Genomic DNA, 24,972 nt, shown 5'->3' on the forward strand with positions numbered 1-24,972 from the left:
ACTTGTGATGGACATCTAGTAACGAATAGGTGAACTGCCGCTTTTTGTAGAATTACTTTGATATTGGATACTGTAATATTCACTGCCCACTGCTAATCTTGTCCCATAATGCTTTGCAGGGCCTTTGGTTGGGATTGTTTTTTTGCCAATAACTCTGCTTGGGGTGGTCCTAAAAGGATGGGACCACCACTGAAGTTCAACAAAATGTGCTTTTTGTTTATGCTCTTTGTGTTCAAGGCATCTGCTTGGTCCTCCCCTTAGGTTAGGGGGGACCCCAAAATCATCAGCTCTCTCATTGCCTAATGTCTTCATTGTAAAAGTTCACTTTTGTGAATTGGTTATATGCTTTTAAGCATGTAAAATAGCTTTGTCAAAGCATCTGAGGATGTTGTTGATTTAGCTGCTATGCTAAGTGATTAAGCACAGTTATGGTACTGTACCACGATTCCTGTCGTACACTACAAATACTACTGCAATCCCAAGTGTACACTAGGGCTTTAGGACATCTCCCTATAACTTCATCAGCTATCACTTCTTCTTCATTTCTGGGAACCATCTTCTCTTTCTCAATTGGACAACCATTTCTAACCTCATAAGCTCGACCACTGGTATAGACTGCATGCAATAAATTATTGGTCTGAAAATAACTCTCTTAATTAAAGAAAGGCTCTGAACTTTAACTGTGTTTCCATTCACCCCAAAAAAATTCACAAAAATTAGTTCTGTTAATTACTCTTTTCTTCTTACTTTTGGCCTTCATAAAATGGATTGATGTATCTAGTGATCGAACTCTGTTTAAAACTAAAATGAATAATTTCCTTTTTAATTCAAAAGCTTTTTTAACAATGGATTCAATATGTTTCTTTTTATAAAATAGTGTCCTTTTTTATATTTTTTCACATTTTTAAGCAAGTTAAATACAACTCTATTATAAAAAATCTTTTTCCTGATTTCTTTATACTGATTTTCCCTTCTTTTATCATTCATTGTATCTTTTTAATGTCATTTTCTATTTACTCCTTTCTTTTTACTCATATTGTTTTTTCTGGTCGAAGCATTGTTAGTACTTTGTACAATCTGCACACTGTTTCTAGGCTTTGAAAGTTTTTTAAGGAATTCTTTTGTTGTCTTACCGGAAGACTTTTTCTTTTTACCCACATGATGTTGGTCATACAATACTTGCTCTGCGTTTTGTTCAAATAATTGTCCTTTTGCTGTCGTTTTCTCTTTCTGGATTTTTCAGGCATGATAACTTTATTTTAATGATAATAAACAATATCTGTAAAACATAATTATAAATAAATGTATTTTAATACATGTGTAGGTTATACCCTACTATTACAATACAAACACATTGCACGTGTTAAGGCCTAGCTCACTGTATAAGTAGTTGGGTAGAAAAACAATCATTAGAGTACTACAAGGAGAGTGCCTGAGTGAATTTATAAGTGGTTCAGTGTTGGTGCAGTGAATGGATTAGTACATAGTGCTGAATGGGTCACTACAACAGTCCAAGGACAGTTACAGGATGTTTGCTGGAGTGTATGGATACTGCCTGGGGAAATGAAGGTGTGTAAGATAAGTGTGTAGGTGATTAAAGGATGGCATGCATATTCGATAAAGATTTGTAGCAGTCCATGTGCTAAAGCCTGGATCACTGCATGAGTACTTGTGTAATGATTAAATGATTGGAGTACTGCAAGGAGAATGCCTGGGTGAATTGATAAGTGGTTGGGGTTTGGCAGAGTGTATGCATTAGTACATGGTGCTGAATGGGTCAATACAGGATTGCAAGGGAAGTGACAGGGTGTTTCCTGGAGTGTAAGGAGACTCACTGGGGAATTAAAGGCCTCAAACACAAATGTGTAGATGGTTAGAGGACTACATGCAACTGGATAGGAGTTTGAAGCAGTCTATGTGGTAAGGGGCTAGGGGCCCGATGTAGGTAAATCCCATTTACCGATTTAGAAATACCGAATCTTACCGATTCGGTATTTCAAAATCGGTAAATGGGATGTAGGTCCCAACATCTGGATTCGTTACCGAATCCTTAACAATTCTTTAATTACCGATTCGGTAAATACCGAATCGGTAATGCCCATTCATTCCTATGGGCTTTGAAGCCCATAGGAATGATTAGGCATTACCGATTCTGTATTTACCAAATCGGTAATTAAAGAATTCACAAGGGTGCAGGGGGTGTCACTTTGACACCCTCTAGCACCCCCAAAACGGGCATGTGTGCAATGTGGCACACAGACATGCCCTAAGGGCACGTCTGTCTGTCACATGGCACATGTGTACATGCACAGATGTGCATGTACACAGGAATCGGTATTTTACCATGGATTTGTATTCCATGGTAAAATACTGATTCTGTAAGCCATGTGCCAAAGGTAAATTTTCTACCTACATTGCTCTTTCGGTAATTTTAACGAATCGGTAAATATTACCGAATCGGTAATTATTTTACCGATTCGGTACATATTACCGAATCGGTAAATATACCGATTCGGTAATGATACCGATTCGGTAAAATTACCGAAAATGTGCCCCTACATCTCAGTAGCCCTTTACCGATCGGAAACGGCCGAAAATCGGTATTTTCGGCCGATTCGGATCGGTAAAGGGCTACCTACATCGGGCCCTAAGTCACGGAATGAGTATTTGGGTACTAACTGAATGATTAGAGTACTGAAAAGAGAAAAACTGGGTGCATTTATAAATGGTTACGGTTTCGCACATTGAATGGATTAGTGCATTGGTACTGAATGGGTCACTAAAGGGGTGCCAGGGGAGGAACAGGGTGTTTGCAGGAGTGTATGGATACTGCCTGTGTAATTGAAGGCGTGAAAGACAAGTGTGTAGGTGTTTAGAGGACTGCATGCATAGTGGCTAGGCATTTGAAGCACTGCATGTTGTAAGGCATGAGTCTCTCACAATGATTGCCTAAATGCAGACAGACTCACAGTGTGATTCTAGACAACCAACACTATTCCTTGGACTTTAGCAAAACAAATTCACTAGTCTGGAAGGGGTAAGGTGACTGCACACATTATATATATTTCAATACTGCACTCTAGTGTGAAAGCCTGACTCATTTTGCAAATGCATATGCAAAGACTGGCTTCTAATACTACTAAAACTTGACAACAGGATAGGTTTTTAAGCAGTTATGTGTCAGCAAAGACATGAAGTAACCAAATGCTTCTCTCACAATTGGTGCCCAAATTCACACAGACTCACAGTGAGATTCTAGACAAGCAACACTATTCCTTGGACTTTACCAAAACACATCTACTAGTCTGGAAGGGATAAGGTGACTGCACACATTGTACATATTTCAGAACTACACTCTAGTGTGAAAGCCTGACTCATTTTGCGAATGCATAAGCAATGACTGGCTTCTGATACTTCTAAAACTTGACAACATGACAGGTTTTAAAACAGTTATCTGTCTGCAAAGAAATGAAGTAACCAAATGCTTTTCTCACAATGGTTGCCCAAATGCACACAGACTCAAAGTGTGATTCTAAACAAGCAACATTGTTCCTTGGACTTTACCAAAACACATTCACTAGTGTTGAAGGGGTAAGGTGACTGCACACATTCTACATATTACAGAACTACACTCTAGTATGAAAGCCTGACTCATTTTGCGAATGCATAAGCAATGACTGACTTCTAATTCTACTAAAACTTGAGAACAGGATAGGTTTTTAAAAAATTATGTGTCACAAAAGACATGAATAAAGTAAACACTTCTCTCACAATGGTTGCCCGAATACACACAGATTGACAGTATGATTCTAGACAAGCAAGACTACTCCCTGGACTTTAGGAGGACAAACACATTGGTCAAAGTTAAGTTAAAAACAAAGGCACCACATACAACCCCTCACAAATGAATAACTCACCTTTCAAATTGATTTTTAGATTAAGAAGTATGTCACTCACACACCAGATTTTCTTATACAGAATGTCTGTACTGCACTGCTCTTAGCAAAACCAAAAAATGGCAAACATTCCCTCTCATTATGCACACATATACATGTAAATATCAAATCACATTGCTTCCCACATTAATTCAAAAGCTAACACACCTTTCTATTGGTTACACATTTCAACCCTTTCCAATTGACATAACTTTGAACCCTACCCCCAATCTGTTTACAGCCTGTTTTGGTAGTAACAGTTCATGGAACACTCAACTGAACACACAGGTCACAAGTTCAGCACACAATGTTGCTAGTCCTAACAGCAAGTGTGCTTGACTTTTCAAAATATCAGCTTATCCTATGTAATGTTCCTTTCAAACAGTTTTTGTTAACCAATAAGAAACATGCTTTTAAAAAGCAAAAACATACACCCTTTTCAGCCAATCATTTATTTTCTTTTTTCAAAACTGCATCTTAGCCACCATTTTAGAAAAACCTTAGCTGTCAAACTGCCATTTCATACACAGACACCTTCTGAGTGCATCCAGACCTCCCTTCAAGATGCTTAGAGTGAGGAATGTGGGACACAGCTATATTTTCAGGAGTCAAAGGTATGCAGAAAACAGAGCTATTGACAGAGACCTAGCTTTGCCAAATGTAGACATTAAATGGATTGGACAGAGAGGATTAAAGTGGCACCAATTGATGCCATTGGTTAAATCCTTTTTGAATCTCCAACACCCTGACCTCATAATTGTGCACTGTGGTGCCAATGACCTAGGCACTTTGACTGGGGTAGGTCTGGAAATGCTTATGAAGGACACCTTTGGAGAATTTATGTCACTTTTCCCACAAACTGCCTTTGTCTACATATGCCAAAGACAGAAATAGAACTGGTCCAATCAATTTTGTCCACAGATTGAGAAAGCTAGGAAACATGTCAATAAAGCTGTTTCTGCTTATCTCAGAGATTATAGGATAGGGTCCATTTACCACAACAATCTGCGTTTTAATATGGACGGCATCTATAGGAGAGATGGTGTACATTTTACAGATGAGGGTAACAAAGTCTTCATCAACAACTTTAGACTCTGCATCGGCATTGTAGTGTTGTAAATGAATCTAGGACCCTAGTGTAATTTTCCCGATTCATGCCCTTATATAGGTATACTTTATCATATCCTTATATAGGCATAAAAATCACTATCATATTTGGCCTGAGCCATACAACCCAAATACGGCATGGCTACTTCCACTAAGTTCCGAGAATCAACAACAATTTCTTAGAAAAACCTGCCTTCAGCAGCTAGGGACTTCCCCCTGCTTGAATATTAAGTTCTCCAAGAACTCCTGGCATTTTCCAAGAAACTAGCCTTTGAGTGACGTTATTAAGTCCGACCCTCCAACTGATGCACTGGGAGAAACGCTGTCTTTTCTTTTGCCGAAAAATCCAGCTCCAGTGTTTCTGGCTTACCCTTGCGGGTATCTGGGAAATCGAGTCCTGAGAGAGAGATACAAGGCCTCCTCCATTCTAAAACCAAGGTACGGAGCTGATTAGACCTCTTAGGGAATTCTTGGAATAGATTCCTGGCAGAGAACTACTAAACTTAGCTACTCTTCACTTACTTCTTCCCTCGTACTAGACTTAGGTTAGGTACTCCGGGGTACGCATATTTTAGAAGCACCAGGTGAGTACTTTTAGTCATTATTTATTACTGTATGTATTTTATACCTTTTATGCACTTTATGGCTTAGATACCATATCATGCTTTTACAGTACTGCTTCATAATACTGTTTGTATTATATGCCTTGTACTTTATAACCAGTATTACGATTGTAACAGTTCATTTCCAATGCTTGAGAAAGAAGACTGTTCAATAAATTCTTTTATTGAAAAAACCTGTCTCTCTATTTCTCAGCACCTCTGGTGAAACGAAGCATGCAAGATTGACTGAGTAAAATAGTTATCTATTGTTTCCACGACTCTAGAGATTTGATTTCTTATTCTTGAAAAACAAAGTTGTCATATTTATTCGGTTGTCAGGAACTAATCCCTTCTTGTGAATTCGAGAAAGTTTCTAGTGACCTCTGAGCTAGCTGGCACTCACTATTAAGTTTAATATATTTGGTAGAGACCTAGTCGACCTCAGTCCTACGTCTAAACTACAGTATATATTATTCCAATGCGCAGAGGCTATTGGGAATATAGGAACTACACTACATGGCGCCCAACGTTTTGTAAGGCAATAATTTAACGCTAGATACTAGAGTAACTCAGTTGTGCTTTTCACACAGACCCCTTTTTCCCACAAAATACTCCAATAGACGTCTGGAGTGGGATAAAGGTTAACATCCGCCAAAACTGAGTAGGACGAAAATCCTATGTATTAGTTTTTAGTTTATTCAACGTTGAAGGATACAGTGTTCCAAAATACTGTGCACCTAATCTTTGTTTCCTTGAAACTTTGCTCAGCAAAAAAACTTTCAGTCGACAAAAATGTCGGAAAGTGACGATGAAAGGGAGAGAGCTAGAATAGCAGCTCAAGCAGTCTTAGATGACACAAATCTCCAACATGACGCAGTAGCAATAATCATCCCGGTAAATGTAAGAAAAACCATAACTATAAAACTTATAGAAAATGGGGTACATCAAGAGGTGGTAAAGTAATCTTTGTTATAGAGGCACATGAATATTCGCAGACAGAGGTATTCTATTCATGGATTATGTTTCCTGCAGCAAAGGCAGTAACACACGAGTTCCACTACTACAAGTTAGAGGAACCTCCAGAGGAATACGTTTCTTTCAAGGACGTTGAAATTCCATTAACTTACCAGGAGCATCAGCTCTGGTTTAAAGGTTCCCTACAACATCAAAATCAAATTACCAGGCTCGGTCCACTAGGTAGACCAGGAGCAACATGGCCGGTACTAGCCAGCTACACATCACATCCTGACATTAACGGAATGACAGGTCCAGAACTGTTAGCTCAGCTGAAACAGTTAATTAAAATACACAGACAATTGGTTCAATATGTCATGCGGACTTTAACGGTCCAACCAGCTGTAAGGATTCCACAGCACACCCCTCACCAGGGGAACACAAATAAAATAACACCACAGACTATACAATCAGTCATTGGTAAATTACCAGCAAAGAGGGAACAAATTCCGTTCTGGTTAGCTCAAAAAATCACTCAAATAGAGGCAGTATTTCCTGATAGTACACCTCATGAGAAACACAGAATTCTTACAATCTGTTTACCAATGGGGATAGCACCACATGTGGAGGACTGTGACACTAGGGTACAGTCTTTGCTTCAATCTACACAAAAACACATGGTATACCGTCTATGGCGGTAATACCAGACGTTCTGAGACAGATTCAAAATGAATACGGCCTGGAACCGGCCTTAAATCTAGGTATGAAACTACTGGAAGATTTCAAACAGGTCTCAGCTATATTATTAGCTAACATTAAAGGTGAAGCAGCATCTGTGGCAATCCGCCAAAAGTTAAAAGAAACAGATATAACAGATCAACCATATGAGCTTGCTAGAATATTGAAAAATCTCATGAAGAATTAGGAAGAGATAGTTTGGGTGGAAGACCAGTAAAACCTGAATTAACAGAAAATCTTGAAAAGGTGTTTATTAAAAATAATCTCACTACTCCTAAAAAGAAGTGGGCAAAGACTAAACAGACTCTTCCTAGAGAAACATTCTCAGTCCAGAGGAAGATCTCCCCAAAGGTGAGATAGGTCTCCCCAACGGGAGCCCTCTGAAAAAAGGTATAACCTTAGGAATAGGGATAATTGAAAAAACTTGACAGATATCAAGATAATGATACACGTCCCTCTTGATCTTTTCAGACTTCCTCGCAGAAATTGGAAAGAAGAGGACGGTCAGAACACAAGGAAGAACGCGCCAAGACCAAAGACAAAGAATCCGTTCACCAAAGTAAAAAAGCTCAATTTCCTAAAAAGAAGGTAGCAAGCATAAAAATCAGACATGCCGCGGATCTTGAGGACACAACTTAAGAACGGGGAGTGGGCTCAAACAATGCTAGACAGCACAGCAGAAGTCACCATAGTTCGCAGGATCCTGAAGGATCATCTGGAAACAGTGGACTTGAATGAATTCATTTAAACTGAAATTGCAGACACCAGGGTTAGTGTACCCCACAAGTTATATGAAGTAACACTCCGGATGGAAGGGGGCATAACAAGAAAAATAAGAGCACTCTTTTGGGAGAAGCTCTCTAAGGGCAATGACATTCTTCTAGCTGAACAAGACTGGCCGCCTGAATTTGTCAGGGAGTGTCCACATGGCGAAGAGATAATTATGCCAGCCTTCTCAAATCATATTCCAATTCATAAAAATTACACATATGCCAGAAAATGGGCTGTGGCCCAGACTCCCGCATTATATAAAAATCATGTAGTTAAAAAATCAACCTACTGCACAAAGTACCCAGTTAAGCGAGAAGCTAAAAAACAAGTCAGGGAGATTTTAAATCAACTTGAATACCAAGGGGTGATTGAAACATGCACCTCGTCAATGAACAATACTTTGTTTCCTGTCTCCAAACCAGACAATTCATATCGTCTAGTTTTGGATTACAGACATTTAACCTCCTGTTGCAAAATATTTGCAGTACAAAATGCACATAGTGCAGCACTGATGATTAACATCGTGCACAAAATATATAAAACCACATTAGACATTTCAAATGGGTTTTTCTGTCAAAACATTGCACCTGAAAGCAGGCATTTGACCGCTTTCTCAATTATGGGGACACAGCGGCAATTTTCCCATCTCCCACAAGGATTCAAGAATAGTCCAGGGTTATTTTCAGCCAGGGTAACAGAGTTACTACAGACGTACGATGATGAGGCATTATCTTATATCGATGACATCTATCTTACAGATGATGACGTGGACATACACTTGAAAAGAGTAAACACCATAATACTTGGATTCGCATCTGAAGGGTATAAATTCAATTTTAGGAAATCACGAATTGCCCACCTCAACGTCCTATTTCTAGGATATGAGTTATCAAGTGAAGGCAAAAGCCTGGCAGCAAACTTTCTAGAAAAATGTGCGCTGCTCCAAAAACGCTGAAAAACTTGCAGTCTATTCTAGGTTTTGTGAATTTTGGAAGAACTTATGTTCTAAATTACGCAGAAAGGGTTAAACCTCTCTACGAACTAATCAAACCTGATTTTAAACCAAAAAATTGGACTCAAAACACACAGAAATTCTGTGTTCAGTCCAAATAGACATGTTAACAAACACACAGTTACATTCACGCAAAAACGTGTGCAATCTTGTGATCTGAATCATCCCAGGGAGATGCGGATTCACGTACCTGACCTTTAATGAAGGAGAAATGGTACCAATAGCATACAAATCACACTTGTACACACAAGCTGAAATGAAGTTCACTTCTACTGAAACAATTCTGACAGCCGTCCAAACTGCAGTAGCAAAAGAGAGACCTCTCGCGCAGGGTAAACGCATAATGATCGTTTTACCTGTACCTGCCTTAGAGGCAGTGACGAAAGCAAGCATCCCAAATGCTAAAGCTCTACATCCGAGATGGATACAATGGGTTAACTCTCTTGCTGCGACAGACGTTGAACACGTTTTTCACCCCAGCTTGAAAACACAAGAATTTCTCCAATACGAACACGAATGTCCTCTGCCGACCGAAATTCGGCCTCTTGAACATTACGGCTGTATAATATATACAGACGGATCAGCACAGCCCGCAATTGGGGGTAAACAAGCCTATAGTGCTGCGTGCGCGATTGTTAAAAGTCGCTGGCGCGAAGGCAAATTCAGACCTATGGTCACTAAAACTCAATCACTCGGAGACTGTACAGCTCAGCGAGCTGAACTACAGGCTTTCAAGATGGCGCTTGAAAATACCGTAGGCGAATTCCCCACACTAATAGTTTGCGATTCGTATTACTGCATACAATCTTACAATGAATACTTGCAGAACTGGGTGCAGAATGGCTTCAAAGACGCTAAAGGTGCCACAATCAAGCATAAAATACTTTGGGAACAAGTAGTTCTTTTACAGAAAGAACTACAAAAGTCGCACGTGATTCATACACTGAGTCATCAGCGTGATGGCGTTCACGTTGCAGGGAATTTATTGGCTGATGAAGCCGCGAAGGCAGCTATGCAAACGGCTTCTGTAGCTGCAATAACTCGGTCAAAAACAAAAATAGACAGCGAAATGTCACTGCTTCAATCAAAGACAGTGGTAAGACACTCCCGAAAGGCTTTCCAGTAAAGTACTCATATATAACTGATGCAAATAATGTTCCTTTTGCTCGAATCCCTGGAGTGGGGGATAGAGCAATTCCAAACACGGAACATAGGTTAGGACTAATTGTAGCAGCACATGAAGGGTTGGCCTCTGCACACGCAGGAGTTTCCGCCACAGTGTCTTTATTAAAACAGAGATACTGGTGGCCTCGCATGAGGAAACAAACTAGAAACTATGTTCTAGAATGTGAAATCTGCCAGAAAATAAAAGTTCTACAGTGAAACGTCCCGCACAGACGCCCCTTCTGATTTCAGATAAACCACTAGTGTGTGTTTACCTGGACCACTGTGGTCCCTTAACAAGGGATGGCAACTATAAATATAACATGGTCGCAGTTAAATCCTGCACAAGATTTATTTGGTTATGGCTCCAGCGCTCAGCTGACGCCAGAAATGTTATAAAGGATTTGCGATTCTTTATCGGCACATATGCAATCGGCACTCTACATTCTGACCAGGGTCCTGCGTTTAGCTCTCGAGCTTACAAGGAGGCTATGGTTAGCTTGGGCATTGCATTGCGGTATTCTAGTCCCTTCCATCCTGAGGGTAATGCGGTAGTGGAAAGAAAAAAACGTGACATAAAGCAATCCATAACAGCTAAGGTGTTAGGTTCGGGTGATGGACAGGTCAAAGATTTAATAAGTGTCCAACGTAGTCTTAACAATCTGCCAAGAAATTCTTTGGGGGGAATCACTCCTTATGAATTACTGTTTGGTACAAGAATGATAATCGAAGACCTCGATTGTCAAACATGAGTGGTGGAGCAAAAACCCTTTGATGTCAAAGATCGTTTGGCTGTTTTACAGGACTTAAATGAAACAAGAAGAAGTTTGAGTAACACAACACAAAAGCCAGCAGCCACTGAAGAAAAACTACCTGTCCCAGCAAGACCTGTCTGGATTCCAAAGATTGGGGATCTAGTCAGGGAAAAGATAGCGGTGAAGAAGGAATTTGGGCCTTCTTACAGAAAAGCAGTACCTGTCTTAGCAATCCAAGGAACAAGATCAGTAGTACTACCGCCCCTTGCTGGTAAAAAGCAGAACCGAGTTGTGTCTATCGACTTGGTCAAACCACAACATGTGGCCAATAATAAGTAGTAGGCCCAGTGGACTCCCAAGATGTAGCAGAAGACCAAATCTTGCTACTATCCAAGAGGTTCAGACTGAAAGACTTATCAAGTTTGATAAACCTGCAGTAAGAAAAGAAGGACTATGCAACAAAGCCATTGAACTCGTGCCTCTTGAGACCCAAATAACAGTTTGTCAAGAAACACCTGTCTACAATGATGTAGACTCTGATTACACCAATATGACAAAGGAAGATACAACTCCAAAGATTAATAACAGTCCTGATGCAATTCCAACAATTGATAGAACTGCTTTTGGCTATTTCATCAACTTTGATACATTTTCTGAGGATCCCAGCGAACCTGAAGAAATGCCAGTAAATAAAACCCTCAAAGAAAAAATAACAGAACTCTTTCATCAACTTGAGAAAATATATCTGGTTTCACCATGGATTAAATTTTGGATTGGTTTAGGTGTATTTTTTCTCCTGCTATGGCTGATTTTAGTTTTAAGCTTGGGACAAATGATAGATGGAAAATACAGTACAATGAACACGGCAAGTCAGAAAATCAATTTGGTAATAATACCTTACAAATCATCCCATTGTGAAAAGAGAGACCTGTCATCAGTAAATATCACATCCGTTCCTACACCAGGTGGTATAGCATGGGATAGAACTGATTATGACATCTATGGCCCGGTGGAGCTGCTGAAGATTCCACACCAGTTCAAGGTTTCTTTAAGTGACTTTGTATCACCCAGCACATTTTCTGATGATTGGGACTTTGAGACTATTAACAATATGATGTCAGATTTAGAAATTTCTGCAAAATTTACAGAACATGACTATTTAGAAGGGTCATCAGATTATGAACAAATGTATTGTTTTAACCATTATGGTCACCATTATTTGCATAAATCTGCAAGTCCTAGGAATGTTTTTACATACAATCAATGGGAACATTGTCCCAAGCCACCAAAAGGCAGTTCAAAAACATTTCATGAAACGTTTTCATACTTCTCAGGGTTTAATGTTACAAATCCAGAAATGTTTTATTTAAAAAATGTAAATAAGACAGGAATGAAAACAATGTTGACCAACACTAAACAAATTTATTCTGCAAACTTTTATGCTCAGCAGTCTACATTAGATTTCGACTTTTGGAAAGACAACATTGAGACAAAAACTGTCTGGGGTGCGAAAGACTGGCAGGTACAAGGTTTAGAAGCCTTGTTCAGAGCCTGCATTATACCAGAACAAATAATGTTTTTAAATGACACTGTTCAACAGACTTCTTGTCTTGGCCTGGCTAAGATAAAAGAATTAAATAAACCGTCTATACCTAAACCCTATTCTGAGAGTGAAGGTACTACATAAAAGGAGGTAGACGTACCATATATTTTAAGACAAAACAGAACTGATCCTGATTGGAAAAAATGGTTAATCTGGACCACAGACACCAATAACTGTCATGATAGATTCCTGAACAAAACACAGGGGTTAAAACTAAACAGGCCAGATCCAAGGTACTCCCAGAGACAACATCCAGGGATAGTAACAACATACTGTGTAGGAAAACTATGCCTAGATTGGCTAAAGACATCCACACTTCCGGAAATCAAACAACACTTATCTTTACTTAAAGAAAGTGATGATTTGAGAGATTTCTTAATGGGGCCTCGCAAACCACGGCAAAAACGTTTCATATACACCGGTATATACGCTGTGTACAACGAAGCTTGGAAACTAAAGCAAATGGAAACTGCAGAAAGAATACGAGAAATTGATCGTATTAATTTAGAGAAAGCTCTCTCTGTAGTGGACAATGGGTTGACAACTGTGTCCTCCAGGATATATTCATTGGACAGCATTGTATCCTCTGCAATTGATATAATGGAACAAGACTTGCTAATGTAACAACATGGCCAGCCTCAATTACGTTCTACAATGCAGTTAGGCTGGATGTTGCCAAAGCTTTGTTCAGGCTGTCTGCCATGGCGTCTAATCAACACACTGTCATTGTTTGCTGTATTTAACCTTACAAATAAACAAATCTCTTTGGCACAAAGAGGAGCAGACTATACAGTGCTGAGCATTGAAAAACTAGAACGATTACCATTGACAGTTTCTGAGAAGCCTGTCATTGAATGGATAATTCATGGCACCATCATGATACCAGTGCCGATTTTCCAATTTCAGTATTGTCTACAGCATATGCCAGCGGGCCGGTATGAAAGGTTGGGTAAAGAATACATTAAGTCGACATGGACTTTACCTTACACTCACAAATGTTGGAGCAAGGGAAAAGAGGTATTCCTTAGTGGAAAAAAATTGTAAAAACTCACTAAGTGGTACCCTTTTGTGCAAAGGTATCAATTTACAAGGAGCCTGCAACGGTTCTGCAAATAACCTCTCTTGCCAACTGCATGGTACTCCCTCCACTGTGATTGAACCCATTTTCAGGCAGCTATCCAATGGCAGTTATGTTATGTTGAATGATCACAGCTGCTGTGGCATGATGCCAGGAAAACTTTATCTCGTTAGTGTGTCATCCATGGTCACTTGTTGTATGCAAGTATTGTATCCAACTCAAAAGACAGACAGTGGGACTACAATATGGCCTTCACTGAATATCTCTTCTATACGAATTGATACTTTAAGCAGAATAAAAGCCATTCTTTTGCAAAAGTCTGTGCTACTGACCTCGTCTAGAGAAACGTATGATCTGCAAGTTGCGAGGACATCTGCAGAGATACAGTTATTAGAAAAAAGGGGACCCCTATATACTTCTCTTTCACTTACTATACATAGGGAAAAGGTACGTTAGGAACAGTCTATAGTTAAGTGACACAATCAAGCAGCAATTTCGTGGTTACATATAATTAATAGTAACCCTCTACCTAATATCATCCATCTGTATAAAAATCAAACATAAATAGATACTTCAAATATGTGTAAAACTGTGTGTTACCTACCGCTTTGCCTTCAACATATGTACACTTTGATGTCTATTTATTGTCTGTGTTTTTTAGCACAATTTTAATATATGGTTGAAAAGAAGTTAAAAATATCTCTATATAAAAATTATCAAAATATCAGAAAGCAAAAGAAAAATGGATATATTTGTACTTGAAAAAAACAATGGATACGCATATTAAATACAAATAAAACCATATTTGAAGCATCTATTTATGTTTGATTTTTATACAGATGGATGATATTAGGTAGAGGGTTACTATTAATTATATGTAACCACGAAATTGCTGCTTGATTGTGTCACTTAACTATAGACTGTTCCTAACGCATCTGCAGAGATACATGCATTATTATCAACAAACTGCCCAGTACATTTCACAGAAATGTTAAGTCAAATCTTAAACATGTCTGATACCAGTGGCATCGCACATGTATTTAAGATGATTTTTTCGGGACTGTTAACACCATTTGAAGCAGTCCTCGGCATTTTTCCAAATTTCATTCAGTCTGTGTTCGGCGGCCTGCCTCTCATCTTGGGACTTGTAGCAGGAATTCTATTTTTATTCCTTCTGCTCAGATATGGCAAGTCGGGCAACCAACGATACCCAGACCAATATGGAAGGGACCCTCCTTGCCATGAGGTATCGTGAAAGGATTTCACAGATTCTTGGCTTGGCCCGTTTAAGCGATCTGAACACAACCTGGTTTCTTTCATTCAGACCAATCTGGCAAGATTGCATCTTACCTGTTTTACGATACCTGCTTTGCAGAGAGGAATGCATGTTGGACATTTGTCTTACACTTCCATCAGTCCTGCCATCGGATGTCGATGCCTTGCTAGGTCCGGTAACGACTCATGCATTGTGTTGTCCCCAACAGCTACCAATCCTGATGACGGCATTTATTGAGGTCTCACCAGTAAATCTAACATAGGGTGAGATACGAGGATCAACAGGCACACAGGTACTATCTGATATGAACACTGCTAATGCGGCACCTGGCGCTGATGGCAATGCTTCACATCAGTGCACTTTTGATCTGCTTGATCAAGTGGTTCCACTTTCACCTACTGTGGTAGATGATTTCTTTGCCAGCCTTGATGATCTAATGTTTTCTCCTGACCCCAAGAATAACTTTTGATTCATGCACACAGCTTTCCCTGAACTCTGAAATTCGCCCTTCAAAATTTTGAAAACAAAGACTTCTAACTTTGGAACTCTATTTTTTCACAAACAATTGAATTGTTTCTCTCCAAAAACATTTGAACTTTTTTGGCACAGACTAATCTGCTTAAAGTAGAACTATTCTTAGAGAACAAGAAATTCTTTTTCCTTCTGAACACTGCCTGAAGAAAATATTTGGCCTTGTCCTCATATAACAATTGACAAGTAATGTTATGAAATGGTCGCGACGTTTCTTTCTGTATTTCAGAGCCATTTTCATAAATGTAAATTCATGATTCATTCAGTTTGCATACTTCGATACCATACTATATGCTTGGAATGTCATCACTTCCTTATAAATGCGTACTGTAGAAATGCTCAATATTTCCCATGTACAACTTTTTAAGTGCATATTTATGTATTTTGGGGAAGGATTGTAAACACTAGCTTTAGATATGTTCAGTGCTTATTAGGTAAGATCGTGGAGTGGGTGTTGTAAATGAATCTAGGACCCTAGTGTCATTTTCCCGATTCACGCCCCTACATAGGTATACTTTATCATATCCCTATATAGGCATAGAAATCACTACCATATTTGGCCTGAGCCATACAGCTCAAATACGGCATGGCTACTTCCACTAAGTTGCGAGAATCAACAACGATTTCCTGAAAAAACCTGCCTTCAGCCTCTAGGGACTTCCCCCCGCTTGAATATTAAGTTCTCCAAGAACTCCTGGCGTTTTCCAAGAAATTAGCCTTTGAGTGACGTTATTAAGTCCAAACATGCGTCAAACTCGGCACCTTCAAAGTATAAATATGCCCAGGTTTGCCCAGTCAAACACACGGTGGTTTGGAGCAGATCGACTATCTACTTGCCCGACGCCCTGCAGTAGCAAGTGCCGAAGGAAGCCGACCCTCCAACTGATGCACTGAGAGAGACGCTGTCTTTTCTCTTGCCGAGAAATTCAGCTCCAGGGTTTCCGGCCTACCCTTGCGGGTATCTGGGAAATCGAGTCCTGAGAGAGAGATACAAGACCTCCTTCATTCTAAAACCAAGGTACGGAGCTGATTAGACCTCTTAGGGAATTCCTGGAATAGATTCCTGGCAGAGAACTACTAAACTTAGGCTACTCTTCCTTACTTCTTCCCTCGTACTAGACTTAGGTTAGGTACTCCGGGGTACGCATATTTTAGAAGCACCAGGTGAGTACTTTTAGTCATTATTTATTACTGTATGTATTTTATACCTTTTATGCACTTTATGGCTTAGAAACCATATCATGCTTTTACAGTACTGCTTCATAATACTGTTTGTATTATATGCCTTGTACTTTATAACCAGTATTACGATTGTAACAGTTCATTTCCAATGCTTGAGAAAGAAGACTGTTCAATAAATTCTTTTATTGAAAAAACCTGTCTCTCTATTTCTCAGCACCTCTGGTGAAACGAAGCATGCACAATTGACTAGGTAAAATAGTTATCTATTGTTTCTGCGACTTGATTTCTTATTCTTGGGAAACAAAGTTGTCATGTTTATTCGGTTGTCAGAAACGAATCCCTTCTTGTGAATTCGAGAACGTTTCTAGTGACCTCTGAGCTAGCTGGCACTCACTATTAAGTTTAATATATTCGGTAGAGACCTAGTCGACCTCAGTCCTACGTCTAAACTACAGTATATATTATTTCAATGCGCAGAGCTTATTGCGAATATAGGAACTACACTACAGTAGGTACCAAAATCTCCCAATAAACATAATGGCTCTTTTTAGAGCCACCCAAGATCTAAACACATAGACTTGATATAAATCTGAAAAAGATTACTTTTTTTTTGCTTGGAGTCGCGCACCCAACGCGTTAGGAGCCGTGCACCCTACGTGTTAGGAGTCGCGTACCCAACGGTGCACACCAGGGGGCTGCGCTGAGCACTGCGCTGGATGCACGACTCCTAATTTTACAGTAAAAACAAATTAGCACCTACCACTAATTTTTATTCTCCCTGGGGAACCCATCCCCCTGGCCCAATATACAACATTGGGGACCGTGGGGGGAGCCCCAATGCCCCCACGGTCCCAGCCAGCTCCCCGCATCGTTCGGGAGCCGGCATTGCTTTTCCACATGGGGAGCTGCTAACATGCTGCTCCCCGTGGTGTTCCCCGGGGCTTGGGCAGCCTTTCAACCCCCCACCTATGAATGCTGAAGCCCTGGGGGTGGCGGTCCTTGGGGCTGGGGGGGGTCTCACTGGGCCCTCCATTCACATTATAATATTGCCCCTGGGACTTGGCCCCCTGGGGGCTCATTACCAATGAAGTGATTCCGCGCTACGTTTTTTTTTATCAGCAGGATCAGCGCCCCCTGCGCGCATCTTCCCGTTTAAAAAAAAAAGAAAAAATTGGGGGGTCTATGGGGTCCTTTTGGGACCCCCTAAGCAGGCCTAGGGGGTCAGGGTGTTTCTACACTGCCCCCTTTATGCGTTTTGCACACTTTATTCAAGGATTTCTTGTGTCTCAGTAGAACCGAGACACAAGAAATCCTTGAACAAAATGGCTGCTAACACTTCCTGATTTGGAGTGTTGACAGCCAGTTGACAGCCAATTTAGCATGCAGCTCGTGATCGGGAGGGTGCACACAGGGTGCGCTCACGGTGCGTGGATCCACCGCTCCCATAGATATATATGTGATTTTACTTTTGATTTTCCCAGGAACTGCTGAACGGATTTACACCATTTTAACCAAAAGGCACGACTCTGAACCAAGGGCTATCTTTTTGCCAAATTTGGTGTAATTCCGTTCAGCAGTTCGGGCTCTAGCTGCGTCTAAAGGGTCCTATAGAAAATTGCATGGGGAAAACATGTTTTGGGAAGATTCGTCAACCGGCGCCCAAGTAATTGAGAATAGAATGTTGCGGTTTTCCTATGGAAAATAGGTCCTAACTATAACTACCTACTGGCGACCGCCAGTAGGTAATATAGGTTATATGTATATATAACCTACTGGTCATAGCCAGTATGTAGTTATAGTTAGGACCAGAGCATTTTTTGTTTTGCCAATAACTTTGGCGTTGCTTGCCAAATGTTTATGAAATTTTCAAAACGTATACTTCAGTCAGTTCTGCTGCTGTGTTGAAAATGGCTGAGTAATCTGTCAAGTGGGAGCCAAAAAAAAGAGGGATTTCAAAACCCTTTTTCCCCATATATCTATGAGGATTTTTCACTTTCTTTGTCTTTATTATCCATGCCTCTTTTTTTGCTGATCATGTGGTGACTACCATTTTGTGGAGCCAGTGTATTTCCAATTATTAATCAATTTATTCCACTCCTAATTTCCTAGGACCACCGATTGTTATGGCCCTTTAAAAACCCATATTCTTTTTCTTCATTTTTTGTTATGTCTGATATATTTTCCCGTTTTTTTATTGGTTCTTTCTGGCTATATATGGTATTCTGTAGTACAAAGCTGTTATTTTTAATAAAAGTTGTTGATTTTGTCTGCTCTCCCTGCCTCCAATAGGCACCCCAGGTGCCCTGGAGGGACACCACGTATTCCCGTACTAATTTATCCATTTATATAATATTGTTATGATAATGATGAGGACTTGTGTTGTGTTGACAAGAAATACTAAGTCTCTCAATCTCTCTTTCGTCATATTTGTTTTTGCTTGCAGGTGTCTGACAGAGAATTCTGTAAATTAACTGAAATCATAATCTAGAGATCTCTCTGCTAAATGCTTACACTCATGTTTTTGACTAATAGAGGTATTAAGAGAACGGCACAAACAAACAGTCTTCTGCCAGGAAAGTGTCTATTGAGAAAAAGAAGTCTGTTAACACCGCTGGCATCAAGCCCTCATTGTTCCATGAACCACATCTTCAGAGGAAACATATCAACTATAGTCTGCCTCATCTGATCTTCCATAGGTAAGACAAGAGCAAGAAGTTGAGCTTGCTGCAAAGCAGAATGTTGTGACTGTTCTTCCATTGGACACATCGTCTTCACTTTGTCCTCCTGAGGAAAAGATAAAGCACTTGCTCATCTTCACCAAGCCACCCATCAGATTTATTTTATTTATTTTATCTTGAAAGTTTTATATAGCACGAACATGACCACTGAGGGTATCAAAGCGCTTTACAGATTGTGCAGTAGGATGAGTATATGCAAACACAAATAATCAACATATCAACACGTTCTTAGACTTAGAATGTCCAACATTCTCAAGAGTCTGGCATCTAGGACACAAAACAGCGTCGAATGGTCCGGGAGTCAAGTGGTGAAGTTCCAGATCCTTTGCGCCATACCCGAAAATGTTCGATTATAGGTCTTTTTTTTCTTGAATTTTTGTGGTTTGAGTAAGAGGGTGCTGGCATTTCTGGAGGCTCTTAAAACACATGAGAGCTCCAGTTTCTGAGAGAGGTACATCAGGGTCTTGAGATGGATGGTTTTGTGTGTCATGCATGTCATTTTCAGCTGTATCCGAGCTTCATATGGGAGGAGCCATTTCAGAACTAGCAAGTCCTGAGAGATGTGGTTAAATTAGTTTGTGCCCGTTACGAGCCTGGCCGCAGCATTGAAGGTCACCCTAAGGGGAGCCGTTTTCACTCTGGGCAGGCCAAATTGCTTAGCACTACCATAGCCCAGCTTTGCGATCACCAATGCTTACACTGTAACCTTTAGGTCATGAGCAGGGAGATAGGGTTTGAGCTTCCTAAGGATGCTGAGTTGGAAATTCGCTCCTTTGGTGAGGGAACTGATGTGTTTTTGCATGTTCAGACTCTTGTCCAGTATGATACCAAGCGAGGATGCCGAGTCCTTGACGTGAGGTCTGCAGTTAAGAGCCGTAAGCTGATTCAACCATTGTTCAATGTTCAGTGATTGCTTATGGGGTGAGATAAGGTGGAATTCCTTTTTTAGAGTATTTGGGGCAGCTGTGCGCTATAAAAATGTGGCTAACAGGTGGTTACGTGTCAGCCAGCTTTGTGTTTCCAGTAGGACTGATTTGAGGGACTGAATGTCCTCAGGGGAGGCGATCTTCAGGTATATTTGAGGATTGCATGTGAAAAGTGAATGCTAGATGATTTCAGCATTGCTGTTAAAGGCTCCATGAACAAGTTAAAGAGTGTGGGAGAGAGTGCTGAACCTTGGGGAACCCCCAGCGAAACCGGAGCAGGATGGGACAGGGCTTGGTTCACCTTGAAGCGTTGGGATCTATTCAGGAGGAACGAAGAGAACCAATTAAGGACACACGCCCAAGATGATTGTGACATGGATTTGACTCCCAGGCCCACCATGGAATACAAGAGAAAGGTAGGTTGCCAAAAGTCCTGGAAGCGAAGAGGATCCATTTGAGAGTGGTATAGGAGGAATTTCATACTACTTCTATTCAACCTGCTCTGATTCATGTAATATCAACAACATCATCAGCCTCTGACTTTTCATGCACTCAAAAGCGTGACCCAACTCCATTTCTACTGTATCCAATGTCTGCTCTTGGGAAACTCAAATGGAACCTCACTGTTCCCCCACTCCTAGTTCTTCAGGCTTCCACTCTATAAGGAAGCTGTCCTGTTTTGTTTGAGATTTGCTTACACTTAGGCTCATTAAGGATTACATTGTAGATTTCACAATGTACCTCAAACCAATGCATCATAGAGCAACAGGTGGACATTATGATACTGGGACAAACTATTCCATTTAAAAGACCAACATGCAATCATGTGGGAAGAGCGCTTCAACAGAATAGCTGCAACCCAGAGAAAATACATCGTTGGAAGCAAGTGTTAGTGAGGAAGAAGAAGATGATGTCCACATTATGCAAATAAACTATGTTGCTGTTAGTGTGAAGCCTTCACCCTCACCAATCTCAATGTGGCACAAGGATGATAGGGATATAGTCACTGTAGGCAGGTGGAGTATTATGTGGTGATTCTGGTTAGGCATGTGCTTGGATTCACAACAATAAATCCTTAGCTCAGTCCTGGTAGAATGGAAAAGAGCAAACAGGCTTTAATAGAGGAACATGAGTTTAAGAATTTCAGAGTACCAACATGGACAATAAGTAATTGACACAACTCAAAATAAATGTAACACTAATTTATAAACATATATAGATTTGTATATAAAATTAAACACCAAAATGAAGTATAACCAAACTTATGGATTCCAGAAGCAAACTTAAATCAGTGCAAAATAGTAGTGCAAAACGTTATCATTGTGGTCCATGGTAAAAAGCACTAGTGACAATCGATCACTTACAGGTTGAGTTGAGTGGATCCCTAGGAGGGTAAAGGTGATGCGGGTGCCAGGACCATGCCACAACAGTCAGTTTGATTTTTCCTGGATCGAAGAGCACGGGTGCAGAGTTGTCCTGGCTCTCCTTAGTGCTAAAGCAGGAGCCGCGGAAAAGCTGGTTTTACCACTTACACAGTTCTGGTAGGGAACCGGGTGCAAAAGGTCGACAACGGAGCCACTGCTGATGTCGAATAAAGGTTTTGCTGAGTTCCCTCACGGTGCATGGTCAAAAGAAGTTGTAGCGACCAAAAAGCCTTGGCAGTGGTAAGCTCAGCAGAAAGGTATTTAGGGGGTAAACTATAGCCACCTGAAACTTGGTGGAGGTCAAGAGACTCCATTTCTCATAATGCACTGGACCATCTCATTCTGGGCGATCACTCGGAGGGCACAATGGCAAGTGATTCTTTGGTTCTGGGACATTGTTTTACCTGTGGTGTGTCGGGGACTAGTGCCACTAGTCCAGGGAGGTCTGGAGTTGCCTTTGGCTTCCACAGGTTTCCCTCTGTCCGGGGAACTGAGCTTTGGTCCAAGGCAGGTCACAGTCGTGCTGTTCCAGAAAGGTTGCACAGGTGCAAAGTATCATGCCATTGTGCAGATCCTGTTGTATCAGACACAGGTCTACTCTTTGTCGTTTGTTTCAAGTCAGATCATTCAGAACCAAGGTGCTGCTGTCAGTGGTAGCACCTAAATCCTATATTTAAGGGCATTAAGGGTGTGGGTGCAAGTAGCCAATGGGCAAATAGCCCCAGGTGGCTAATCCAGCCCTGAGGTGGCCACATCTGGGGGTGTGTGCCACCTTTTCTACCCAGAACCTTCTACAGACCAGGTATCTCACCCTAGAGGTGTGGCTAGCCTTCTGGGGGTGCGCTCCTCCTGATTAGCCAATGTTCCCACCTGCCTGGGTACAAATGTGCCTGGGGGCAGAGGAGAAGGCTGTTGTTTTCTCCTTTGGAAGCAGCCTGGTTGCATGTCGCAGGCAGTGAAGGCTTTGAAGCTCAATGCTTTGATGTGAAAGATCACAAGCAATCCTATCAGGGACGGAGGTGTGACTTCCTTACCATCCAGGCCATTGTTTCTGACTCATGGGAGTGCTCACACCTCCTGGCAGGATGTCAGACTCCTGTTGTGACTGCAACCGCTGTGGGCTGGCAGCCAGAGTACAGGAAAGGCTGGGGCAACCAGGTAGGCAATCTCTAAGGAAGCCTCCTGGGTGCATGCTGCATAGTCTTCAACACAACATTAAAGTCAGGGGTGAGGAGACATGTTGTTTGATACCAAAAATGACATATTTAGGCAGTACCATAATAGAGCAGGAGACCCCGAGTTTGCCCGGGTGCCAGCCCATGTTATCCTATGGGCAGCCTATCACTTATAGTAACCTTTAATGGTAAAGTCCACTATAGGGACTTAAAAGCTTGCACTTACCTTTAATATACTGCACCCTTCCTCCTGGGCTCAGGATGCCTTCTTTAGGGTTGACTGGTGTATATTTAAAATAGTGCATTGACTTTGCCTCACATGGTGAGTGCAAAGTCGAGTTTGAGCAGTTTGGATGGTTCCTGCAGTCAGTAATGGCAGGCTTGCTGTCAGCAATTTATTTGGGTCACTCAGGGTGGCACACACAGTGCTTCATGCCCTTGTGACCCCTTTAACACCCTTGCCCTGGGAACCAAGGGTACTATATACTAGAGACTTATGAGGGGGTTAAAGTCATTGCCAGTTGGAGTAACCATCAGCATTGAAGCAAAAAGTTGGGGGGTGACCAACCAAAAAGGATATTCTCCTACAAGACCCCCAGCCCCCAGGTGAAAGGTGATGAGCAACTAACCTATCCACTCAAAGTTCTCATCGTCGAAGTGGAAAAACCTGGAAAGGCCAACTGCATTGGCATGGTCAGTCCCTGGTCTGTGTTCCACTGAAAAGTCCATACCCTGTAGGGAAATGGGCCACCTCAACAATTTGGGGTACTCTCCTCATCATCTGCATCAGCCATCTGAGGGGCCTGTGGTCGGTTTAAACCTTGGAGCGAGTCCCAAACAAGTAGGGTCTCAGCTTCTTCAGGGACTAAACCACAGCAAATTTTTCCCTCTCAATGGCACTCCAACACTGCTCTCTAGGGTGGAGTCACCTGCTGGTACAGGAAACTGGTTGATCCTGGCACTGGTAACAGTGCCCAAATCCCATGTTCAGAAGTGTGTGTTTGGACAATGAACTCCTTTCCATAGTCTGGTGTTTCAAGACAGGTGATGATCACATAGCCTCCTTCAGGGTGTCAACGGCCTTTTGGCATCCTGTGGTCCAGATGAACGTCTTAGGCTGGTTTCTGGATGTAAGTACAGTGAGTGGGAGCAAAATGATTCCATACCCCTTCACAACCTCTCCTATATTACCCAAGCAAGCCAAGGAAAGCCCTGACTTGGGTCTGGGTTTTGGGAGCCTCCCACTCCAGAATGGTCAGGATCCTGGGTTGGAAAGGTTGATCTTGGCCTCCACTTACAAGGTGGCCCAAGTGCACATACTATATATACTAGTATATATATACTATAGGATACTTCCCTGTCTAGCGCCTACTGGCCTTCATAGTTAGGCTTGCTTGATGCAAGTCCTGTAAACCTTCCCTCACGCGGACGAGGTGATCCTCTCAGGGGGAACTAAGGACAGCTATATCATCTAGATATGCTGCCCTAAAGCTGTCCAGGCCTGAGACAACCTTTGGAAGGTGGCAGATGCATTTTCCAGATCAAAAAGTCATCACCTTGACTAAGATGGCCGCATAGTCCGTCGGCACTGCCGACCGAGCAGCAAATCCGTCGATAATTTGCTCAATTTCACCTCCATTGGGGCTTATCCTTTCATAGCAGCAACCGGAAGGGCTACGGAACCGATCAATCCCTCCTGAGGCCTAAAACGAGGTGTGTAACATCCACAACATGATCTATAACATTGAGCCGGAGAAACTGCAGCGTGACCTGGCGGCGGAGTGGACTCCGGGCTGGGTTTGACCATCGTGGCGCTGGCCTCTTGCACTGAGACTGTTGGGCGCCTGTAAGCGGCATCCAGCTGAGTCTGGCGGGGGACCCTAGACCGCCATTGCCTTCTTCTGTGGGCCACGACTCGCTGGTGGCGGGCCGTCTGCGCCCCAACGTGACGGTGTGCTGAGAGCCGGGTGAGTTCCCGAGTGACTGATGGCCACAGTATCC

The sequence above is a fragment of the Lissotriton vulgaris genome, chromosome 1_2 (genome assembly GCF_964263255.1).
Source record: "Lissotriton vulgaris chromosome 1_2, aLisVul1.2, whole genome shotgun sequence".
NCBI classification, from domain to species: domain Eukaryota; kingdom Metazoa; phylum Chordata; class Amphibia; order Caudata; family Salamandridae; genus Lissotriton; species Lissotriton vulgaris.